The sequence below is a fragment of the Microtus oregoni genome, unplaced genomic scaffold (genome assembly GCF_018167655.1).
Source record: "Microtus oregoni isolate MIOR12 unplaced genomic scaffold, Mior012 000046F_ref0000063, whole genome shotgun sequence".
Lineage (NCBI taxonomy): Eukaryota > Metazoa > Chordata > Mammalia > Rodentia > Cricetidae > Microtus > Microtus oregoni.
In genome coordinates this window covers 8,587,603-8,602,673 of record NW_024543220.1, presented here as the reverse complement: position 1 = coordinate 8,602,673, position 15,071 = coordinate 8,587,603, and the positions used below count along the sequence as shown (strand labels likewise).

The 15,071-nt window shown below is 38.4% G+C and overlaps 2 pseudogenes; both read right to left on the bottom strand.

Annotated features, from left to right (window-relative positions):
* Positions 1-5,791: 5,791 nt before the first annotated feature.
* On the bottom strand, positions 5,792-7,090 carry LOC121435684 (annotated as a pseudogene).
* An 82-nt stretch (positions 7,091-7,172) lies between these two features.
* Positions 7,173-15,071, bottom strand: part of LOC121435683 — a 47,543-nt pseudogene continuing 39,644 nt past the window's right edge.

Here is a 15,071-nt window from a genome sequence, read left to right as displayed (position 1 = left end):
TTCTATTAAGCATTTTTAACATTAACATTGTTAAATTGTGTTGACCAAAGAGCAAATGTTGTGAGTACATCATCTACCCTTAGACTTGTACTAAGGAGGTAGACACATGAGGATCATGAGTTCAAATGTATCCCTGAATCATTACTAACATCTAGGCAAAACTGATTAACAAACGAGAAAATCTCAAGGGAATCTGAGAATTTGTGGAAATATGAAAAACAAAACCAGGAGCAACAACCCATCACCATTTCATAGATACTCTTACTTAAAAAGTATGATCACACACTGCCTGATATTTAGATAAAAAAAATGAATCAATTAGATGATGGGGTTACCATTCTACACATTATAGTAGAAAAATACCTATCACTAAGTAAAAACACAACAGACTAACAAAAGTCACAGAAGAAATATAAGGACCACAAAATAAACTTCACTAAATGGATCTGTCACACATGGAGCACACTTTAGTATCTACCTCAAATGTTTCAAAGTAGAAACCACAATGCAGTGATCTCTACCATCAGTCTTCAGTGAGCATGGTAAATAATTTACTTCCTTCAAGGCTATGATGAAAAATAAATGGATCATTATTTTTTTCTTGAAGCTGAAGACAACTGTAATGTCTAAAGCCTTTACAAAATCATTTTCAGAAAGCGTTTTCTTTAATGTGAGTTTATTCCTATTTCTGTCTTTTAATAGATACAAATAGGCTTTAAAATAGTTAGAGCACTAGAAACATGGCTGGGCAGTTAAGAAATGTTTGCTACCTGGACCAAGGTCTGATTTTTTTGACAACCTCCTGTAATTTTTGCAATAAAATCCTAGGGTCTAATATATCAGAAACCAGCATGCACATTCACATACCCACACAAAGCACACTGATATGACATAATCACAATCAAAACAACTCTTTAAACATATTTTCACTCATGAAAATTTTTCTCATGTAAAAATTAATTCCTATAATATAGGTGCTAAGGCACCTAATGGCTTACAGAGTTTTTCTTCACCATGAAGCAATCAGGCAGGCTTGAAGTCTGAGAAATCAATCCTTCTAAGTTGATGGAATCATTTGGGAAGACTTATGAAATGCTGTCCTGCTGGAGGAAATAAGTCACTGGCGGTAGGCTTTTTTAGTTTATACTCTCTGCTTCATGCTGTAGGTCAAGGATTTGAGTTCTCAGCTTCCTGTTTTAGCTGTCATGTTAGACAGTTGTAGCCATAACACTTTCTTTCTTTTTTGAGAAAGTGTTTCTCTGTAGCTTTGAAGTCTGTCCTAGAACTAGCTTTGTAGACCATGCTGGCCTCAAACTCACAGAGACCCACCTGCCTCTGTCTCCTGAGTGTGGGATCAAAAGTATGCACCACCACTGTCCAGCTGTCATGTCACTTTCATGGTGATCCTGTATCCCACTGGAGCCAAAGGCCAAATTAATTTTTACAAGTTGACCTAGACATTATATCACAACAACAGAAAAGAACAAATATAAATCAATAAAGTTTTATACCTGAATCAGTGATTCCATTCAATTGAGGAGAAATATAAAATCTAAAAGGGTTACATTACTGTTTAAATTCATAGTGCAAGTGTTACAGCTCTGGGTGGGGGGGGTTATCCTGACTGTCAGAAGTCAGACTATACCTACAGCTATGAAAGAAAGGTAGTCTGGATATTTACAGCTGTGTGGAGAAAGATACGATGATCTGATGTGGGATTCCCCTCTGTGTGATGTGATTACCATTAATGAATAACGAAACTGCCTTGGCTTGTTGATAGGGCAGAACTTATGTCGACAGGGATAACTGAACTGAATGCTGGGAGAAAGAAGGGCAGAGTAAGTGAGATGCCATGGAGATGCTGAAGACAGATGCTGGGAATTTTACCCAGTAAGTCACAGACACAAGACCATACACAGATTAATAGAAATGGGTTAAATTTAGATGTAAGACTTAGCCAATAAGAAGCCAGAGCTAATGGGCCAAGCAGTTGTTTAATTTATACAGTGTTTGTGTGATTATTTCAGGTCAAAGCTAGCCAGGTGGCTGGGAATCAAACAAGCAACCTCCCAACAACACTGACAGTCAGAAGTCAGGCTATACCTACAGTTGTGAAGAGAAGGTATCTTGGGATGTGGGATTCCCCTCTGTATGCTGTGAACATGATTTATTACCATTGGTAAATAAAAAAAGTTGCTTTGGCCTACAGCAGGGAAGAATATAGTCAGGCTGGAAGAGAGAGAGAGAGAGAGAGAGAGAGAGAGAGAGAGAGAGAGAATAGGTGGAGTAAAAGAGATGTAGTTGTTCAAGCAGAAAGATGCCAGAACAGAACATTACTGATAAGCCACAGCCTGTGGTGAGATTAATCGAAATGGGTTAATTTAAGATGTAAGAATTAGTCAATAAGAATCTTGAGCTAACAGACCAAACAGTGTTGTAATTACTATATTTTCTGTGTGACTATTTGGGTCTAGATGGCACCAGGAACTTCCTGAACAGTCTCAAATTACAATCCTGGATATCTACAGCTGATAGGAAAGCTACCCTGACTGTTATTAAGTCAGGCTATGCCTGAAACTCTGGAGAAAAGGTAGTCTGAATAGTTATAGCTCTAAAGAGAAAGGTACCCTCACTGTCCTGTCAGGACATACCTAAAGCTGTGAAGGGAAAGTATACTGGATACCTACAGCTATAAGGAGAAAGGAATCCTGACTGTTGAGAAGTCTGGCTATAACTGAAGCTGTGGAGGGAAGGTAGCCTGATACCTAGGGCTCTGAAGAAAATGGTAGCCTGATTGTTAGAAGTCAGGCCATACCTACAGTTGTGAAAGGAAAGTGTACTGTGATGGAGGAAGGTCATTGGCTAATAAAGGAACTGCCCTGGCCCATTTTATTGGTTAGAAGTTAGGTGGGAGGAGTAAACAGAACAGAACGCTGGGAGGAAGAGGAAGTGAGGTCAGACTCTCGACAGCTCTCCTCTCGGGAGCAGCCTGAGAGAGACGCCATGCCCCGCTCCCAGGATGAAGCTCCAACCCAGGATGGACTAGGCTAGAATCTCCCCGGTAAGCGCACCTTGGGGTGCTACACAGAGATGATTAGAAATGGGCTAAATTAATATGTGAGAATTAGCCTAGAAGAGAATGGGCCAAGCAGTGTTTAAATGAATACAGTTTGTGTGTTGTTATTTCAGGGCATAAGCTAGCCGAGCAGGCAGCCGGGGTGCTGGGGACGCAGCCCCGCCGCTCTTATTACTACAGTACTGGATACCTACAGCTATGAGAAGAAAAGGTATCTTTGTAGAGGCCCCAAACCATGAGCCTATTTCCACCTTGTCTGAAGGTCAGAGTTTCAGGGTGGCAAAGTTGTTAACAGGTGTGGTTACACACCCTGACCTAAGGTGTGGTTGTTTTGTGTTTTGGACTTTAAGAGGGCCCAGGCAGATAAATCCACTCCCTCTTGAACAAAGGTGAGAGAATTCAAACATACTTCTGCTCCTTCTTTTGAATTAAGATGTTTGGCCTAAGGAATGACTGCCTTTAGGATCCTTGGTCTAGGGTCGGTTCACTGCCTGAATAACAGAATGTTTTTCTCAATAATCAAGGACTTGATGGATCAAAGTATTGAAGCAAGTAACTGTTCTAGTTGTCCTTGGCATTGTGTTAAAGCAGTCTTTTGTCTTCTTCCCCCCGTTGTATTGGGGTATAAACATAATGGGAAATTAAATGCAGGCAGATTTACAGTATTCACTGGAACTCCCTGCCAGTACTATCCTATGCTTCTGCTTTATTATTTTCACTTGTGTCTTCATTCTCCTTACTTATTTTTCTAATCCCCATACCCCTACCCTGGTAACTGGTATACTTGTCAAAGATGGTCCCTGACAAATACTGGCTATTGGGAAGTCCGGCTATATGTGAGGCTGTGTTCCAGTGGGAGATGTTCTCCATGCAGGATGTAGCAAAACTGCTCCTCTCCAAAAGAGCCATCACAGCTGGGCCCTGCTTCATTCTGCTAAGAGAGCTTCAAAGCAGACATGTCCATGGCTGTTCTGTTCCAATTCCCTAAGGGAGTTTCCCAGCAGAGGTGCCCAATGCTTCTCTGTTCCACCACACTAGGGAGTTTCCTAACAGAGATGCCAATTTTTTTTCTCAGCTTCAGCCCAAATTGTTACTTCTCTGCTTCACTGAAGTTAATGGGAAACTTGCAGAAATGTTGCAGTCTCTGGTGAAGAGTTGCTACTTCTGCCCTGCTCCTTTAAGGGAGTTTGCCAGCAGAGGTGACCAAAGCTTCTCTGTTCCAATCCACTACAAAGTTTCTTACCACTACAGTGAAGGTCTTCACCCAAAACTCATTCAAGAAATTTATTTGGAAGGGAAGAATCCAGGAGAGGGGCTGTCTCTGCCAGGGCAGAAGCCAACTGAACAAGTACAGAACTTATATAGGACTTCTTAGTCACAGAGTATTCCCAGGGAGAAGGTTCTCAGGGTGGGAATTGGTTAGATGTCAATCCCTGATCTTGAACAATGCAGAAATTGGCTGGATTTCATGTTCAGGGGTTGGTAGATCTTGAGCTTAAGGATTAGCTGGTTTTGTGCTCAGTTGGTCAAGGGTAAAGTGTGTTTCTTTGGCTTTTGTTTTAGGGTCAAAGTATGTTCTGTCACTTGCCTTTTATAGTCTTTTAAGTCTGGTTTCAGGGTCAGGTGTTTCTTTCATTGGCTCTGGATTCAGAAACAAAGTGTATTTCCTTATCTTGCTTTTAGAGTCAGCATATATTTCTTTGTCTCCAGTTTCAGAGTCAAAATTATGTATTTCACTGGCTCTGATTTCAGAGTCAGGATGTGTTTTTTTGGCTGGCTCATTTACCCTACACATAGGACTTCATAAATTCATTTTACCATGAGTTTGTAAGTACAAACAGTATAAAAATGACATCATAATGCTTGAAAAGATTGTTAACACTGTCAAATTTATTTCTACAGAAGAAATAGCTCTGTGTTGTAGGCAGAAGATCCTTGTTCATTCCTGGCTGCCAAGACCCAAAATAATCACACAGAAACTATATTAATTAAAACACTGCTTGGCCTATTAGCTTAGAATTCTTTTTTTGTTGTTGTTGTTGTTGAGATAGGGTTTCTCTGTGGCTTTGGAGCCTATCCTGGAACTAGCTCTTGTAGACCAGGCTGACCTTAAACTCACAGAGATCCGCCTGTCTCTGTCTCCCTAGTGCTGGGATTAAAGGCATGCACCACCACCGCCCAGCTACCTTAGAATTCTTATTAACTACCTCAGACATCTTAAATTAACTCATTCCTATTATTTTGTATTTTACCACAAGACTTGTGATTTACCAGTAAGATTCCAGGGCATCTGTCTCCTTCAGCAGATACATGGAGTCTGACTCCACTTTCTTTTCTCCTTTATCTCTGCTTGGAATTCCTGCCTTGCTCTATTCTGTCCTGCCATAGACCCAAAGCAGCTTTTTTTTTTTATTAAACAAAGACAACAAAATATATTCACAGTATACAGAGGGGAATAACAAATCACTGTGTAGCTGATTATAAATGTTTTGGCTAAAGATCTGACCAAATACTGTATAATAAGAAGTCCTCTTTAAAAAAAAAAAGAAGTCCTCTTTTTTATTTCAGGTAGTCAATGTCTACTGTAATATGCAAAGATTTTAAAATATTGCTGCAAACAAAAATTTTACTCCTATATAAAGCACAAATTTTACCACACTGAATACATTTATAGGGTTTCTCTGCAGTATGATTTTTTCTCATGATTTACATTATTCATACATGCAAATGCTTTATCACACTGATTACATTCATAGAGTTTATCCCCAGTGTGTGATCTTTTATGCATTTGAAGAGTACTGTGACGTACAAAGGCTTTACCACACTCATTACATTCATAGGGTTTGTCTCCAGTATGTGTTAGTTCATGTCTTTGAAGATGACTATGATAAACAAAGCCTTTACCACACTAATTACATACACAATGTTTCTCTCCAATATGGGTTCTTTCTTACCTTTGTAGATTACTGTGACATGCAAAGGCTTTACCACACTGGTTACATTCATAGGGTTTCTCTCCAATATGTGTTCTTTTATGCTTTCGAAGGTTACTGTGACATGCAAAGGCTTTACCACACTGGTTACATTCATAGGGTTTCTCTCCAATATGGCTTCTTTCATGTCTTTGAAGAGTACTGTGATGTGCAAAGGTTTTAAAACATTGATTACATTCATAGGGTTTCTCTCCAGTATGAGTTCTTTTATGCTTTCGGAGGTAACTGTGACATGAAAAGGCTTTACCACACTGATTACATTCATGGGGTTTCTCTCCAGTATGGGTTCTTTCATGCCTTTGAAGATCACTGTGATGTGCGAAGGCTTTACCACACTGATTACATTCATAGGGCATCTCTCCAGTATGGCTTCTTTCATGCCTTTGAAGATTACTGTGATGTGCAAAAGCTTTACCACACTGGTTACATTCATAGAGTTTCCCTCCAGTATGGGTTCTTTTATGCTTTCTGAGGTAACTGTGACATGCAAAGGCTTTACTACACTGATTACATTCATAGGGTTTCTCTCCAGTATGGGTTCTTTCATGCCTTTGAAGATCACTGTGACATGCAAAGGCTTTACCACACTGGTTACATTCATAGGGTTTCTCTCCAATATGGCTTCTTTCATGTCTTTGAAGAGTACTGTGATGTGCAAAGGTTTTAAAACATTGATTACATTCATAGGGTTTCTCTCCAGTATGAGTTCTTTTATGCTTTCGGAGGTAACTGTGACATGAAAAGGCTTTATCACACTGATTACATTCATGGGGTTTCTCTCCAGTATGGGTTCTTTCATGCCTTTGAAGATCACTGTGACGTGCAAAGGCTTTACCACACTGATTACATTCATAGGGCCTCTCTCCAGTATGGCTTCGTTCATGCCTTTGAAGATCACTATGACGTGCAAAGGCTTTACCACACTGATTACATTCATAGGGCCTCTCTCCAGTATGGCTTCTTTCATGCCTTTGAAGATTACTGTGAAGTGCAAAAGCTTTACCACACTGGTTACATTCATAGAGTTTCCCTCCAGTATGGGTTCTTTTATGCTTTCTGAGGTAACTGTGACATGCAAAGGCTTTACTACACTGATTACATTCATAGGGTTTCTCTCCAGTATGGGTTCTTTCATGCCTTTGAAGATCACTGTGACATGCAAAGGCTTTACCACACTGGTTACATTCATAGGGTTTCTCTCCAATATGGCTTCTTTCATGTCTTTGAAGAGTACTGTGATGTGCAAAGGTTTTAAAACATTGATTACATTCATAGGGTTTCTCTCCAGTATGAGTTCTTTTATGCTTTCGGAGGTAACTGTGACATGAAAAGGCTTTATCACACTGATTATATTCATGGGGTTTCTCTCCAGTATGGGTTCTTTCATGCCTTTGAAGATCACTGTGACATGTAAAAGCTTTACCACACTGATTACATTCATAGGGTTTCTCTCCAGTATGGGTTCTTTCATGGCTTTGAAGATCACTGTGATGTGCGAAGGCTTTACCACACTGATTACATTCATAGGGCCTCTCTCCAGTATGGCTTCTTTCATGATTTTGTAGATTACTGTGATGTGCAAAAGCTTTACCACACTGGTTACATTCATAGGGTTTCCCTCCAGTATGGGTTCTTTTATGCTTTCTGAGGTAACTGTGACATGCAAAGGCTTTACTACACTGATTACATTCATAGGGTTTCTCTCCAGTATGGGTTCTTTCATGCCTTTGAAGATCACTGTGACGTGCGAAGGCTTTACCACACTGATTACATTCATAGGGCCTCTCTCCAGTATGGCTTCTTTCATGCCTTTGAAGATCACTATGACGTGCAAAGGCTTTACCACACTGATTACATTCATAGGGCCTCTCTCCAGTATGGCTTCTTTCATGCCTTTGAAGATCACTATGACGTGCAAAGGCTTTACCACACTGATTACATCCATAGAGTTTCTTTCCAGTGTATGTCTTTTTATGCTTTTGAAGATGACTGTGATGTGAAAAGGCTTGACCACACTCATTTCCTTCATAGGGTTTTAATCTAGTATGTGTTTTTTCAGGCATGTGAAGATGACTGTCACATGTAATGGCTTTAATACATTGAGTATATGCAGAAGTTTTCTCTCTAGTTTGACTTTTTTCATGCCTACAATGATAATGATACATATGAAAGTATTACTACATTTAGTACATTGTTGAATTTTTTATCTGTATGAATTAATTTTACAATTTAGTCCTATTTTAAAAAGGAATTATATGTTAACGTTTTATTACCATGTTTACAATTTTGTTTTTCCCCATAATTAAGGCTTGCTTTTCATCTTTAAAGATACATGATTCACATTTACAGAATCTATTTTCTACATGAGAATTTTCGTGTATTTGAAGAGAACTGAAAAAACTCAGAGCTTTACCACTCTTATTGCATTCATAATGTTTCCTCTACTGTGAGTGATACTACATTTGCTAAGTAAACTAGGACAAAGAGAAATATTTATACAGTTCTAGTACTCATGGTGCTTTTTTGAAATGTGAGATTGTTGATATATTAACAATGAGGCTATAAAACTAATTATTTGTATACTTTTACATCAAATTCAACAAGTATACTCAACATGGAGACTGCTACATATCTTCTGTTTGTTCTGAGAGAGAGATATGCTATATCTTTTCACATCCCTATGCTCATGTGGCTTCTATCCAGAGTAACATATGATATACCTAGTAAAGGAAGAATAACAAATACAAGATTTCCACACTGAGTTCACACTTTATGTCCTCATAGACTTGTGGCATCTGGATTAAGGCCTCTCCACAACAGCTGCCCCTTGATTCATGACTCTAACGGCCCCCTCACTAAACTTAACACAGTCACAAGTATATGGGTTAAACTACCTTTTCTATGGACTATTAGTGTAATAGAGAGTTTTAGAGATATACTTATCATCTTTTCAACATGTATATCTTTTATAATGTGAATAATATGAAATAAACAGACAATTTTACAGTATAGTTCTCATTGTATTATGATTCAAATGGTAATATAAATTAAGACATTGTTTCATTGACTTCTTTCTTAAAAGAATGACTTGCAAATGCAGTTCACCTATCTGAAATTAAGGTAAATGATTTTGTGAGAATTTAACAATTATCAATGCATGTTCTTATATACACTGCTGCTTTTTTTTTAAACATATAGGATGTATTACAATTCTTCAGAGGTATATTTGTATATTTATAAATGAAAATTACCTTTCATGTCTTCTAGAACTTTGACAATGTTCTTCAACATCATGGTCTTCCCAACTGTATCCTAAAATATAGTGCCAGACATTTTATATTAAAAATTGTAAAAACAAAATTTAGCTACCATTTGTAGCAAACCTTACAACCATGACTGATTTATTTACCCCATTCTTCTTTCTCAATCATATTACAAAAGAGCACCATTAACCAATGAACAGTTGTCCCCTTATTTGAAACATGAAAGATAATTCAGCCCTACCTATAGTAGTGAGGTTTCTGTAGGTCTCCACCATCACATCTTTGTAGAGATTCTTCTGGGAAGGATCCAGCAAAGTCCATTCTTCCCAAATGAAGTCGACATGCACATCATCATAGGTCACTGTATTCTAAAATATCCCATACATGTGTACAACCAAAAGCATGATTTTGACAACACTGTAAATGTATACTTCTTTGACAGTACAGTCATATAATTCTGGTGCTCCCCATATTTATTCCATGACACAGACATCATAATTTAATCACCAAGTCACTTTAGAAGCAAAATGAATAGGAGGCTCACCTCTGTCATTTCTGAACCCTTTGAATGGAATATCACCATACAAGAGAAACGCCTACTAACCAACAATGAAAGATACGTAAACAGATCAAGAGTACAGAGTACAGATAAGAGAAACTGTATGAAAGATTAATTCCTACCTACAAAAAGAAAAATAAGATGAAAAAGCCAGATGTATTGAATCATACCTCTAATCCTTGTACTCAGAAGGCAGAGGCATGTTATATCTATCTTCCTCTGAGTTGAATACCAGCCTAGTCTATGCAATCACTTCTAGGACAACAAGAAATACAGATCAAATATCTGTTTCACATGAAAAAAATCAAAGAAATATAAAAGAAATAACTCATAGGTTTTTGCTGAAGTTTCTACAAAGAGTTATGCATTCACTTGAACTCTTTATTCATCTACTAGAAACCTGAAGTGTCCCAATTTTAACTGCAACATAAATAACATTTTACTAAAAGCACTGTGTGTTTAAAGTTACAAATTGAAAATTGACAAATGAAAACAATAGGAATTAATATGCTGATTATAAATAATCAACACAGAGCAGGAAAGATAGATCAACAGTAAAGAGTCCTCCTGGTCTTGCATACAGGTGGGCTCAAGGACTTACATGGGGGATCATAACTATCCATTGTTCCCAGCTTAGGGTTTCTAATACCATCTTTTGATCAATGTAAAGACCAGGTACTCAAAGGGTGCATATCCATGCATACTTAAATAATTAGAGGTAAGATACTTAGAGGTAGGCAGAGTAGACAGAATTGAATTCTGGAAGGAAGAAGGCAGAGTCATAGAGAACCACCATGGAGGTGCCAATATCAGACATGCTGCATATTTCCCGGTAAGCCACAACCTCATGGTTATATCCAGATTACTAGAAATGGGTTAAATCAATATGTGAGAGTTAGCCAATAAGAGGCTACAGATAATGAACCAGGTAGTGTTTAAATTAATACAGCTTCTGTGTGATTATTTTGGGTGTAAGCTAGCCAGGACGACAAGCAATTCCATGTTTGTCACCAAGAAGGGAACAAAGGGCCACCCTCCTCCTACTACAAAAATATTCTTTTGAAAATAAAAATTCAAAACAAACAAAACAGGAAGGAAGAAGCTTATGCACCTGCAATCCAATGACTCAAAAGTACAGGCAGTATTAATGTCATGAATACATGCCATTCTGGGAAACATAATGAAACCCTCTCACAAATTTTAAAATTCAAGATATGGGTGAAGCTCAGTACAATAGCAGATGCTTAATAGGAAAAAAAACCATCATACAACAATATTAAAACAAAAGCCAGGAATGCTGGCCCACTTTTAATCCCAGCACTTGGGAGTCAGAGTCAAAAGATCTCTGAGTTTGAAGCCAGCCTGGTATAGAGAGCTACTTTCAGGACAGCTAGGGCTACAAAGACAAACCTTGTCTCCAAAAATAAACTAACAAAAATGAAAACAGTGGGCTATTAAACCACCTAGGCACCAAATAGCAACTAATTCTACTGAATCTTGTGTGATTTAATGTTAGAATTTATGATGGTGGGGAAGTTATGACAGCAAAAGAAGAAAGCTGACTGATTAGCTTCAACCACAACATGGTAGGCATAAAGAACAGGAAATGGGTTGAGGCTACAGAAACTCATATTGTGGGATTCCCTTCTGTATGCTGTGATTATCATTGGTTAATACAGGAACTGCTTTGGGCTTAAAGCAGAGCTATGGGAAAGAACTTAGGTAGGTGGGGAAAACTAAACTGAATGCTGGGAGAAAGAAGGCGGAGTCATAGAGAAGTCATGGAGCCCCGCCAGAGACAGATGCTGAGAACTTTACCTGGTAAGCCACAGCCACATAGCAACACACAGATTAATAGAAATTGGTTAAATTAATATGTAAGTGTTACCAGTAAGAAGCTAGAGCTAATGGGCAAAGCAGTGATTTATTAATACAGTTTCCGTGTGATTATTTCAGGGCTGAGCAGCTGGGAACTAACAAGTGGCTTTCCCACAAAAAACTGGTGCTTGTGTGGCCAACTAAAATCCACTTAAAATCTAGAGAGCTTGGAAAAGAATTCTAGACACTAAAAAAATGACGTTTAGCCACATTTATTTTCCCAAATGGGGTTTGCTTACTGGTGACATGCTGCAGCTCCTCTAAGAGAGTTTTTCTGATTTAGAGATAGCAGGAAAAAAAGCTGCACCATTTTGAAATGTCGGCTTTCTGGGCCATGCTGCCACTGTGAACTCTGACTTTCTGGAGGACTGGCTATGGGATCTGTGAGCAGATTGCTACTGTCAACTTTGATCCCCTATACGCCTGAAAATGGGGCAATGTACATGGCTCTCAGAGGCAGCAAGCATGCCTCTGCCATGTTGGACTGGGTGGAGCGAGCAGGCAGGCCGTATTTGCTCTACCAATGGCACAGCTTAAGTTCCAAAGTGCTTAGCACTTTAAGAAGCGCTCCTAAACAGTAAAGAATTACAGACACACAATAGGACAGATTCATACATAAAAGACCTCTAAATGAGACATAGTGTGTTTAAAAAATGTACATCGGCTTGGGAGAGAGAAGAAAAATATAGAAAGTTATAAAAAGAAGTAAATGGTTTATAAAAATGAAACAAAATCTTTAAGGAGACAGAGTGTAGACAATCATAAATTAAAGGAGTAAAGATAATAAAATATTAAAAAGTAATAGAATAAAAAAATAAGCCACATAAACATGGACTATTTACAGAGTCTCTGTATTATGTATATTATTGTGTTTTCTTTAATTTTTTTTGGCTGTAAAGGAGCTAAGTAACCAACATATATATTTTAAAGGTATCATGTCTTCAGGAACATGGTCTAAGGATTTGTTGCTTTGCAAAAGAGGTTCTCCTTTTTTTTCCACAGAGGATGAGAACCTGTGGAATCCCTCCAGACTAATGTGGTTTGATGAATCAAGACCACCCAAAAGGTCACTATGAACACACCCAAATATTACTTCACCAAATAAAGAGCAGGAAGCAGTTTGGAGAGAACTATGCCCATATTCCCAAATACTGTTCATAAATGTTTGTTTACATTTAAAAGGGAATATGCTATAGAGATTTGCATTGGTATGGATCTTGGGTTATTGATACTAATTTAAGGTCAATTTTATTATATGTATTTCTGCTCTTGATTAAGGCATTGTATTTGTCTAGCTCATTTAAAAATGTAATGTATAATTAAAATATAGGTAAATAGAGAGTCATCTATAATAGTAATAGTCAAGTTAGTAGCATGTTAGTTAGATTTTCTAGATGTACAGAAATGTATTTCAGATAGATAAAGATTCTTCGAATATTTCAGAGACTTTCAGAATATGACCTTTAAAATGTTTTAAGAGCTTAAGACTTTTCATGACAATGAGACACATCTGCTCCTGGCAGCACCAATCTACTTCAAGAGGATAATCAGCATCGAAGAGGCTCCTTATGGAGTTTGTTAGCCATTTGGGCAAGAAACTGCTCTAGGCAGGACTGCTTGATGAACTAGACATGCAGGACTCACAGGGTTCCTGATTCATGAAAGAGTCTGCCAGATATTCTGCAGGACACAGAAAAAGGCAACTGATGGACTTTTCCATTGCAAGGCAGAACAGGTCTTCAAATTTCCTACTTTATGGAAAAGTCTACTTGATAGTATGGACCTGTGGGCTGAAGATTGGATGCCCTAACAACACAGAACTTTGGGTGACTGTCCAGGCAACAAGATGTCTTTGTCATTTCTAGAGTTTTGGAAGTTGCTTAAAATATACTTCCTATTTACCTAGGTAATATTATATCCTTCTGGAGTCTCTGATGGAGTTGAAGAATTGGGAGGTGATACGGAATTCCTCTCTCTATGCTGTGATTATCATTGTTTAACAAGGGAACTGTTTTGGACCTATAGCAGAGCTATAGGGCAGAACTTAGGTGGGGGGGGTAACTAAACTGAATGCTGGGAGGAAGAATGTGGAGTCAGAGACAGATGCTGGGAATTTTAGCTGGTAAGCCACAGCCACATAGTGCTATACAGATTAATAGAAATGGGTTAAATTAAAATGTAAGAGTTAGCATTAAATAAGAAGCTAGAGCTAAAAGGTCAAGCAGTGATTTATTAATACAGTTTCTGTGTGATTATTTCAGGGCTGAGCAGCTGGGAACAAACAAGTAGCCCTCTTTACTACATCATATCACAGCCCCAATGAGAGATTTCATCCAGAGAGGCTCCTCCTACTAATGATTTCACAAGCAATCAAATGAAAGTTACCAAGAAGAGGCACATGTTAAAATACATCTTCTTATCTGTGAGGTTTTCATTCAATCAATTAAATTCTGACCTGGGTCACTAGAGGTTATGGTCATCCAAGAAGAAAATTAATTTGGTCATTTCAATGATACTCATAGTCTGCAATAGCCCCTACAATTTTCAAATGTTAAAAGTCTCTTCTGAGGCTCAAAACAATCACTTGACAGTGACTTGTGGACAGAGGTTTCTGTCCCACCTGGTCTCAGTCATTCAATCCCAAAGAAACACAGAGAGGTCTACATTAATTATAAACTGGTTGGCCTATTAGCTCAGGCTTTTTATTAACTAATTCTCACATCTTACATTAGTACATAATTTTTGTCTGTGTTAGCCACATAGTTTGGTACCTTTTATCAGTGAGGCATTCTCATCTTGTTTCCTCTATGTCTGGGTGATGACTGGAGACTTAGCCTTTCCTCTTCCCAGAGTTGTTGTAATAAGAGTGGTGGGGCTGCGTCCCCAGCACCCTGGCTGCCTGGCTAGCTTATGCTCTGAAATAACAACACACAAACTGTATTCTTTTAAACACTGCTTGGCCCATTTCTATCTAGCCTCTTCTAGGCTAATTCTCGCACCTGGACTAGTTCATTTCTAATTATCTGTGTAGCCCACGAGGTGGCTTACCAGGGAGATTCTAGCCTACGTCCATCCTGGGTCGGAGATTCATTACGTGTGTCTGCCCCGGAGAGAGGAGCATGGCATCTCTGCTCCAGAGAATTCTCCTGTTCTGGTCACCCCACATATCCTTCCTGCCTGGTTACTGGTAATCAGCATTTTATTAAACTAATACAAGTGACAAATCTTTGCAAGGTACAAGACCAGTGTCCCACAGCAAAGAACATCTTGTAAAAATCAGAAAATAAGTTACATCTTTCCAA